This window comes from Phoca vitulina, unplaced genomic scaffold (assembly GCF_004348235.1).
Source record: "Phoca vitulina isolate PV1807 unplaced genomic scaffold, GSC_HSeal_1.0 scaffold18, whole genome shotgun sequence".
Taxonomy (NCBI): domain Eukaryota; kingdom Metazoa; phylum Chordata; class Mammalia; order Carnivora; family Phocidae; genus Phoca; species Phoca vitulina.
In genome coordinates this window covers 31891828-31901845 of record NW_022589721.1, presented here as the reverse complement: position 1 = coordinate 31901845, position 10018 = coordinate 31891828, and the positions used below count along the sequence as shown (strand labels likewise).

The 10018-nt window shown below is 49.9% G+C and overlaps 1 protein-coding gene and 1 pseudogene across 6 annotated transcripts in view; both read left to right on the top strand.

Moving 5' to 3' along the window:
• Positions 1-9744, top strand: part of LOC116639571 — a 15334-nt pseudogene extending 5590 nt beyond the window's left edge. Inside the window, exons 2-3 of the transcript XR_004300874.1 lie at positions 7530-7806; positions 7908-9744. The product of XR_004300874.1 is annotated as a 60S ribosomal protein L15-like (transcript). The remainder of the gene's footprint in view (positions 1-7529; positions 7807-7907) is intronic.
• Positions 1-10018, top strand: part of TRAPPC9 (trafficking protein particle complex 9) — a 542203-nt gene that overhangs the window by 222053 nt on the left and 310132 nt on the right. The window lies entirely within an intron of this gene.

Below are 10018 nucleotides of genomic sequence, written 5' to 3'. Positions count from 1 at the left end.
TCTACAGGTGCAGTGGGGTCCGCAGGTGCAGTGGGGTCTGCAGATGTTCGTGGGGTCTGCAGGTGCAGTGCAGTACTTGGGTTCTGCAGGTGTACGTGGGGTCTGCAGGTGCACATGGGATCTGCAGGTGTATGTGGGGTCTGCAGGTGCAGTGGGGTTTGCAGATGCGGTGCAGTACTTGGGTTCTGCAGGTGCACGTGGGGTCCGCAGGTGTACGTAGGGTCTGCAGGTGCAGTGGGGTCTGCAGGTGCAGTGGGGTCTGCAGGTGTATGTGGGGTCTGCACGTGTGGTGCAGTACTTGGGTTCTGCAGGTGCACGTAGGTCTGCAGGTGTACGTGGGGTCTGCAGGTGCAGTGGGGTCTGCAGGTGTGGTGCAGTACTTGGGTTCTGCAGGTGCATGTGGGGTCCGCAGGTGCAATGGGGTCTGCGGGTGCAGTGGGGTCCGCAGGTGCACGTGGGGTCTGCAGGTGCACGTGGGATCTGCAGGTGTACATGGGGTCTGCAGGTGCAATGCAGTACATGGGGTCTGCAGGTGCACGTGGGGTCTGCAGGTGCAGTGGGGTCCGCAGGTGCAGTGCAGTGCTTGGGTTCTGCAGGTGCACGTGGGGTCCGCAGGTGCAGTGGGGTCTGCAGGTGCAGTGCAGTGTGCTGGCACTTACGGACCGACAGGTACACTGTGTCATGCGGTGGGGCTGGGTCATGAGGTACGGCAGTCTGAGAAGGGCTGGAGGAGGCAAGCTGGAGTGGTGTGGAGAGCGCTCTGAACTCCACACTGCTGGAGCTCTTGCACTTGGCCTGGGGAGGCTGCTGGGGGTCAGGAATGAGGCTTTCTTGGTTCGTGTCCCGATGTTGTGTGCTTGCTCTGGACATTCTGGCCGCCAGTTTGAGCCGATGCTCGTATCTGTGACCTCCGACCTCGCGCTGCTCAGGTGTGGATCTTGAGCCTGTTGTGGTAGCCCCGTGGTATGGGTGAATGAACAGTTACGTCTGGGGCAGGAGGACCAGGGAATCTCTGCTACTTGCTGTGTCGCTGTGAGCGACCCACGCTGTGTCTCTGAGCCCCAGCTTCTGCACCAGTGGAACTGGGCTGAGACTGACGTTGGGTGGTGTGCAGACTGGAGCTCACCTTTGCAGGGCACCCGCGGCACAGTAAGCAGCCTCGGAATGCCTCAGATGACCCTGAGTCACAAAGGTTTTGCTGAAAGGAAGAGTCAAGGAGGATTGAGGCGGCTGGTTTCAGATGACGTCCACCTGGGCTCCCACGGGCTCCTCAGGTGTTGGCTGTGACACGTTTACGCAGTCGTCCTCTGTAAAATAGGGATAGAAGAGCCCCATGTGACTAAATCAGACCGTGAACAGGCACTGGGCGCGTGCCACGGCGCATAGTGGGTGTGCAGGCACTGGGTGCTCACACTTTGCACTTATTGCTGTCCTTTCAAAACTCAGGACAGCCTGTTTCACTGGTGTCTGCTCTCCTTCGCTGACGCGGAAATGGGGAGGCCCCTTGTTGGCCTGTTGGCTCTGGCTCAAGAAAGAAGCCAGTCCCTCGGGCAGCGGACAGCGTTGCAGTTCCTCGTGTCAGCACAGGGGGGAGCCCGTTCTCAGCGGACCGCTTCTCGCCGCCCTCTGTGGGCTCCTGCACGTTCAGAAATAGTAGTGAGTTTGGTGTGCTCCCCCCTTCCTCGTTTACAAGTAACGCTGGATGTTCTTTGGATTTGCAGAGCGAGAGACCTGATTTCCTTCCTTCCTTTAGCTGAATGGCTTGGGTGAGATTCAGAAGGAGTTCTGGATTTACCTGTGAAGTTCTGCTTTATTTAGGTGCAGTCCCTCCTTTCTCTTGCCTAATATACCTTACCGCAGACGGGACTTGGAGGCAGGCAGGTGGGAGGGAAGCAAGCCTTTGCAGGGAAGACACCCTCGATTGCTGTGGAGTTGGAAACCAGTGTTGGGTGGGGGAGAGGTAGAGTCTTGGACAAGAATTCATGCAGTACCTCAGTGCACAGAGGAGGCGAAGGTCCCGCTCTCGGGGACCTGCGTTCCAGCAGGCCTGGCGGTACATGCAGCGATGAGTACATTCAGGCATTTTAAATCTAAAGTGACCTAAGTGTCGTGAGATTTGTCGGCGGGGGGGACAGAGAAGAACAGGGAAGAGAGGCTGGGGGGTTCTGTGGTGAATAGAGTAGGGCGCTCGCTCCCAGCCCGGCTCCCTCCCTTCCCAGTTCTGTGATCCGCTGGGCGACAGGCTGCACTGGGGGCAGGGACGGCGGCGTGCTCACTGCTGCGTCTCGCGTGCCTGGAACTTCAGTGTCCCTGCGACAGTAGGTGCTCTCGCCATGTGTGTTGAATAAATAAATAAACGAATCTGGGGCAAGTCACTTGACTTCCTCAAGGGGTGGTTTGTTGAGTTGTAAAATAACATGAGGTTGGTCCTTGCGTTCAAGTTTAGGGGAAGAAATGTGGGAGATCAGCCCAGTGTAGTACTTGGCACGTGGTAGATGCTCAAATGTGAATTCCGTTTTCTTGGGGACAGTGTGCCTGTGGCAGCTGCAGAGAGGATTAGCTGGCAAAATGGGAGGGGGGAGTGGTTCGGAATTATCAAGTACAGGTTACCTTGGAAGTAACGTATTTACTAAAGAAATACATTTAGTAACAGTGTGTATGTCTCTTGTTTCTCCTGTACCAAAAACCATAAACTCAGTGGCTTAAAACAACACACACTTATTGTATTACACTTCTTGAGGTCAGAAGACTCCCAAATGAAAGTAAAGGCCTGCCTGCCTTCTGGAGGCTTCAGGGGAGGGTCTGCTTTCCTGTTCCAGCTTCTACACGCGGTGGCATTCCTTGGCTCCTGGCTGCCTCCTCCACCTGGGATGTCTGTGCTGGGGTCTCTTCAGCAATCTCTGGCTCGCCTGCCTCCTTCTTTCCCTTCAGAAGGTCCCTTGTGATTCCTCCAGGGTAATCTCCTTATCTTGGGATCCTTAACTGGATCACATCCGAAGAGTGCCTTTTGTCTGTGAGGGATCCTATTGGTAGGTTCTGGGGATTAGCAGTGGACATCATTGAGGGGAAGCATTATCTGGTCTACCACAACATGCAAATCTTTTGACCCCAAAATACCATATTTACTTTATTTTAAGAAAAAGAAACGGACTAGTGCACAAAGATGTGTATATTAGGTCATTTGTCATAACATTATAACACCAGACTTATCAGAAGGAATATAGACCTTCAGTAATAGGGAATTAGTTAAATTATGATATCTGTATAATAGATGACATTAAAAAAGAAGATCCAGAAGGACATATATTAACATGGAAAGGTATCCATGATTAAGTAATAAAAGCTGTTACAAAACAGTATGAATGATAGGATCCCATTCTTAGGGAATACATGCCTTTGTACGTATGCATAGGAAAAGGTCCAGAAGAATATATACACCAAGATGTTAACAAGGCTTATTTCTGTGTTTGGAGACTACAGGCGATTTCTTTTTGCTTCTCCGTGTTTACTCATGTTTTGACAGTGAAATGTTACAAAAACCTACTTTTTTTTTTTTTTTTAAAGAAAAATTACTGAATTGAGTGAAAAAGAATTTATGAGCTAATGCGGGTTTGGCATCTGAAAGTTCGACTTTGAACGGATTTTTCTTTGAATTGAATCTTTAGACCCAAATTGGCTGATAGCCATCTCCTTTAGCACTTCAGCGTGTCATGTGGAGTCTTGTTCTGCTCTTGACTCTTTCCAGAGCCCTGTGCTCATTTTGTCATCCACAGAAGGTGGCAGCTCAGCCCCGGCCCCTCACCTGCAGGGAGAAGAGCAGGAAGGCTTTTGAAGAGAAAAGGAGTGCTTTTCTAGTTGGGCCGCAGCATAATGGTTTTGTGGTCCTTTTATTGGAGGTGCTCTCCTTCCATATTAGAATTTTTGTCAGTTCTTTCTGCTTTTCACATTTTTTTTTTTTTAAATCTTTACATGTTTTCTCAGCCATGTCTCTGTTCTGGAGGTACTGTGACAGCCCCCACGTATCAGGGGCTGTACGCTGTTCTTGGAGGTGTGACGTGCAGGTGGCCTCCCTCCGTCCTTCTGAGTGTGAGGCCGCACCTGCTGTGGCTTGCAGAGGGCACGAAGGAGCAGAGCCCCATCCTTCCGTCCGCCTGCCCCTACGCTCCTGCTGCGGGTCCAGGTTGTTTGCAGATTTCTTTCAAGGAATCGTGTGTGTGTGTGTGTGTGTGTGTGTGTGTGTGTTTTCTTGTATACTAGAAGAAAGAAAATAAATTTGTAATTACAAAATAATTTGACAGTATTTTTGTTTGCGGTGCTAACGAAAGTTTAATGTGGCTCTCTGGGTTCCATCTTTTGTCCGAGCCGTCTGTAGCCCTGTGAGGGAAGCAGCACCGTGTTCGCTTCTCAGTGGCAGAAATTGAAGTTTTAGGCTGCTAGGCGATGACGTTGGAGTTGCATAGCTGGTGAGTGTCCAAGTTGGACTGGATGCTCAGGACTCCTTGTTCCCGGGACAGCGCCGCCAGATGTTTGGCTCTGTGAGACAGGTGATGGCCGGTGTTGAGGGCCTCGTGTCACCAGGCCCTGCTCCCGGGACACCCAGCAGATCCTCACAATCACCCTATTGGTGTTGAGTTTTATTCTTAGCATTTGGCAAGGGGCGAGCCAACGCTCAGAGAGGGAAGGAGACAGTCGTCCATCACACAGCTAGTGGGTTGGAGGCCTGGGCTCCCTGATTCCAAAACCCAGTGCCTTCCTCCTCTTCCTGCATCCCTTGTGGGCCATAAGCACTGACTACTGTGGTTAGCAAAGTGTGCCCTGGAGTGTCACTTGCAAAGTGGAGGCTCTCAGATCAGCTATTCTAAGGGTTTGCAAGCGTCTCCAAAAAAGCGGGATGTCTTTTTTGTTAATAGTTCATAGCCTCGGGGCGCCTGGGTGGCTCAGTCGTTAGGCGTCTGCCTTCGGCTCGGGTCATGATTCCAGGTCCTGGGATCGAGCCCCGCATCGGGATCCCTGCTCGGCGGGAAGCCTGCTTCTCCCTCTCCCACTCCCCCTGCTTGTATTCCCTCTCTCGCTGTGTCTCTCTCTGTCAAATAGATGAATAAAATCTTTAAAAAAAACAAAAATAGTTCATAGCCTCTTTTCCTGTTAGGCATTGCCAATCAATCTGGCAACTGCAGTAAGAACCAAATTATACACTCAATTGGTTTAGCTAGCCTGGTCTTTTGGGCATTGATTGATAGTCAGGGGGTCACATGTCAACAGACCCAAAGAAACTTATCTTTTTGGCCAAAGGGTTGCTTATCTAAGGCTTGGAAGTGATTAAAACTGTCATCTGTAAGGTCCCCCAGGGTGCTCTGTGGATCATCTCTTATACTGATGTTTTCTTTGTTCCTAGCATTCATGCAATAGGTGCTCAAGAAATACTGAATTAAAAGAATTTAGTGCAGTCTCTACTGCATGCAGGGATTCTCTGTAGAGCATCCAGACAATGGCTGGGGTAGAGGGAGGATCTCTGCCTGGTCCTGACCAGTGATGGGAGCTCAGGTTCCTCTTTACTCGGACATCCACAGCTTCTGCGCCCTGGTGCCTCCTTCCAGGGCCTGCCTAGCTTTGCAGTAGAGATTCCTAACATGGGGGGGGGGGGCAGTCCCCTGTGTCTCAGCCTTTCTGTCCTTAGGCTAAGCTGTCCTGCTTTAGAAAGCCATCCAGATCTCCTTGCCCCATGTTTCCTGATGAGAATGTTGGCCCTTCTACACTGTAGCCCCTAGAGCCCACCTTCCCAGGGAGGGAGCCCTTCAGTAGTGAGCTAACTGTTGCATGTGCCATGTGTTCCCAGTGGAAAACAGGAGGTTTCCCATCCGTGTGGGACTCACAGTCCGTAAGGGGCAATCTCTCAGTGTTCTACGGACTCAGCTAGAAATCTGACATGGAAAGTGGGGCCCGAAGAAGGGAGTGTCATTTCTCCTTGACAGTTGCACTGAGTAAAGATTTCAGGTATGTTTATTCACTTAAATACTTACTGAGTGCCTTTCCCATGCCAGCCGTGTGCTGGATAGCTGGCACCTAAGGACACTGCGCCTTGTCTCGGGGGCTGGTGGTCTACAGACATAGTGCTCCCATTCACATGAGGGGTTACTTCAAACTGAGATGAAAACTATGAAGAAAAAGACTGTGATTCTATGAGGCTGTAGACTGGGCATCAGACAAGGTGCTCTTGAGGAGGCGCTGAGGTCCGAAAGGATGAGTAAGAGCTAGAGAAAGCGCTGCGGGGACAAGTACTGAGGGCAGAGCTAAGAGGGGCTGGGAAGCTGGAGTGGTGGTAGGGGAACCATGGATGTGCAGCCCTGGAGGCCACTTGAGCTTTGGTGGTGATCATCAAGGTGACAGGGAGCCTGTGCAGGGTTGCAGGTGGGCGATGGAGATGAGACCTGCTCCCCAGCTCCCGTGGAGGGGTGGTGTTTGGAGGGAGGCCAGTGTTGAAACAGGGATCCATCAGGAGGCTGTTACACTAGATGGGGGACAACAGTGATGGCTTGGGGTGAGGTGATAGCACAGAGACGGAGAGAAGTAGATGGGTTGCACTTGGTGATGGAGGGTGTGAAGAGAGGAGACGGGCTTCTGACTCAGATGCTTGGAATGATAGTGGAGTTCCTGTTGAGCAGAGGGATGTGGGAAAGAGAGATGGTCTCTTTTTCTTGCAGGGGCAGGGTAGAGATTGTTGTGAGTTCAGTCTTAGATTTGGGGAGCATAGGGTGCCTTTGAAATACCCACACAAAGCAGACAGCTGTATAAACAGACTTACGCAGAGCTCAGAGGTGATGTTTGAGCTGACTCTTGGAAAAAAGATTGCATGGTTTCCAAGTGAACAGTAGGGAAGGACAGGCAAGGCAGCCCAGTGTGGAGGGCGTGGCATGAGGGAAAGTCGGGAGACTGGAAGGAGCGCGGTGTTAGGGGAGCTGTGAATGGTCGTGGCGTTGAGAACTGGGTGTGTAGCCAAGATGGGAAAGGAGAGATTTGGGGCTGGGCAGGTCGTGGGGAATCTTCTATGCCATGTTAAGAAATTGGAACTTTATCCTAAAGGCTATCATCAGCTAGTGGAGGGCTTTTAGTGATTGAGTGTTATAGTCAGGTTTATACTTCAGAAAAATCACTGCCAGTAAAGTGAAGGACTGATTGGGTGAGTCATTCCTTCCCTCATTTGTCTCCCAGTGCCGTCTCTTCCACGCTGTGCACTCAGCACTGTGTTAGATGCTGGGGAGACTGAGGTCAAGGCAGAGACTGTACTTGAATGAGTTGGTTGTCTATGGAGGAAGAGGGACCCAAAAGCATAAAACTATATTCAGTATGGTAATTGTGAGAATACCCATGTATATAGAGTATTAGCTCAGAATAGCTTAGCTAGACTGTGTTTAGAGAAAGTTTCTAAGATGATATTAGACAAAGTTTTAAACAAATTGTAGGGGAGATGGATGGTCATTGACATTGCATTCCACCTTTCCATCCGGCAGCAGCCATCAGCTCAAACGTAGGCCAAGGTGGGCGCTTGCAAGTCCATCCGGGAGCTACAGAGGAAGACGCAGTCCGATGAAATGCACTTCTCAGGGTGCACGCTGGCAGGACCGCCAGCTCTCTGCGCTCCACAGGGCCCCCCACCCAGCCTGGCCCGACAAAGCGTGCAGTCTGGGGTACAAAGCCAAGCAAGGTTATGTCATATTCAGACTCGTGTGCGTCGTGGGGACCGCACACGCCCAGTTCCGAAGGGTGCGACCTGTGGCAAGCCTGTCCGTCGTGGGGTAACCAGCTCGGGTTGCCTGAAGCCTTCAGTGTGGCAGAGGAGTGAATTGGGGTAACCAGCTCGGGTTGCCTGAAGCCTTCAGTGTGGCAGAGGAGTGAATTGGGGTAACCAGCTCAGGTTGCCTGAAGCCTTCCGTCTGTGGCAGAGGAGTGAATTGGACGCCACTGGGGCTCTGAGAGTCTTGAATTCTTCCTGGGTTGGTGAAGATTCCACATACTAATTCTTTGAGGTTATCCTCATTGATCCATTCCATAAAGCTATCAGAAGAAATCCTGACACCCAGTGGATCACCAAACCAGTCCACAAGCACAGGGAGATGCGAGGGCTAACATCCGCAGGCCCAAGAGCCGTGGCCTTGGAAAGGGTCACAAGTTCCACCACACTATTGGTGGTTCTTGCCATGCAGCATGGAGAAGATGTAGTATTCTCCACCTCCACCATTACCGCTAACATAAGTAATATTTGTAAAATTCTTAACCTAATAAATAATTCAGGACAGTCAAAAAAAAAAAAAAAGAAATTGCATTCCAAGTACAGGGGTAGAAAGAACAGAATCATGGAAGGAATAAGTAGTGTAGTATATTAGGAGACCTCCATTGGTTTTTTGCCGGAAGGCAAAGAGCAAAGGGAAAGTGGTGGGAAGTGAGGATGGCCTAGATTTCCAGTGTCTGCTAGACTAAGAAAGCTGTGATATGATCAACTTTGCCTGTTAGAATGATCATTTTGCAGCTGTGGGGAGAATGGATTTTCAGGCAAGAGCCTATGAGGTCCCCTTCATGATAAAAAAAATACCCCACACTCCCCAACCCCAAAACCTCATTAGGAATGGAATGGAACTCCCTTAAATGGATAAAGACCATTTATTGCAAAACCCACTGCTAACATCATGCCCCGTGGTGAAAGACTAAAGGCTCTCCCCTTAAGATCCAGAATGAAACATGGATGCCCACGCTTGCCATTCTTATTAAATATTGTACTAGTAGCTCTAGCTGGATAATTGGGCCAGGAGATGAAATCAAAATCATCCAGGGTAGAAAGGAAGTAAAATGTACCTCCATTTGCAGATAACATGATGTTGTAGAAGTAAATTCACTAAAACACTCTTAGAACTAATAACGTTCAGTAAGGCAGCAGGATATAAGATCTGTCTACAAAAGTCAGTTGTATTAGTAAATAATTAAAATGAACAACCAGGAAATTAAATTAAGAATATAATTCTTTTCATAATATTAAAAGTTAATTAGGAATAAAATGAACAAAAAACTACAAGGCTTGTGTACTGAACACTACAAAACATCACAGAAGTTTAGGAAGACCGAAGTAATAGAAAGACACCCCAAGTTTACAGGTTGGAAGGCTTCATATTGTTGAGTTGGCGGTACCACCCAGACCAATGCACAGATTCCTTGCAGTCTCCATCAAAATCCCCGCTGGGTTCTTTGCAAAAATCAAGCTGATCCTCAAATGCATGTTTTTCTGGCATGAGTTCCTGGGAGAATGGCTTCACTCAGACATTGCTAACTTAATAAGAGGTTGACAGGTGTGAGGCATGACGATGTCTAAGGCCTTGTTCTAAGCCTGTGACCGATATTCAAGAGGTAATCTTTACAAGCCTGTATGTCCACACTGATGGGTGAGGAAGTGGGAAGGAAGTAGCCCTAGGTCACACAGCTGGAAGCTGGGGAGCCAGGACTCCAACCCCATCATTCTGGTCCCACAACCCATGGTCTTGACCCCTACTGAATACTGCTTCTTTCCCCAGCGAGACAGAGAATACAAGAGCTAAGTGGAACATTCTGAGCCAGAGGCTTCTGGACATGTAGGTAGAGGTGCTAAGCAGACGGTTGGCTTCATATCTGGAAGTTGAGGAGAGGGCTTGGCCTCTGATCGGGATCTGAGCACCATCAACATAAAAGCAGTATTGTCATCATGGGTGGGAGAAGGTAGTGAGATGGGCAGGTAGGTGATATCAGACTCCTGTTTCACAGGAACTGAGAGACTAAAGGTCAGGGGTTGAATTGGCCTCTTACAAAATTCGTATGTGGACGTCCTAACCCCGGGACCTCAGACTGTGACCTTATTTGGAGATAGTTTTTATAGAGACAGTCCAGTGAAAGTGAGGTCCTGAGGGTGGGCCCCAATCCAATATGACTGGTGTCCTTATCGAAAGGGAAACTTGGAGACGGACATGCCCACAGGGAGGATGCATGTAAATGTGCAGAC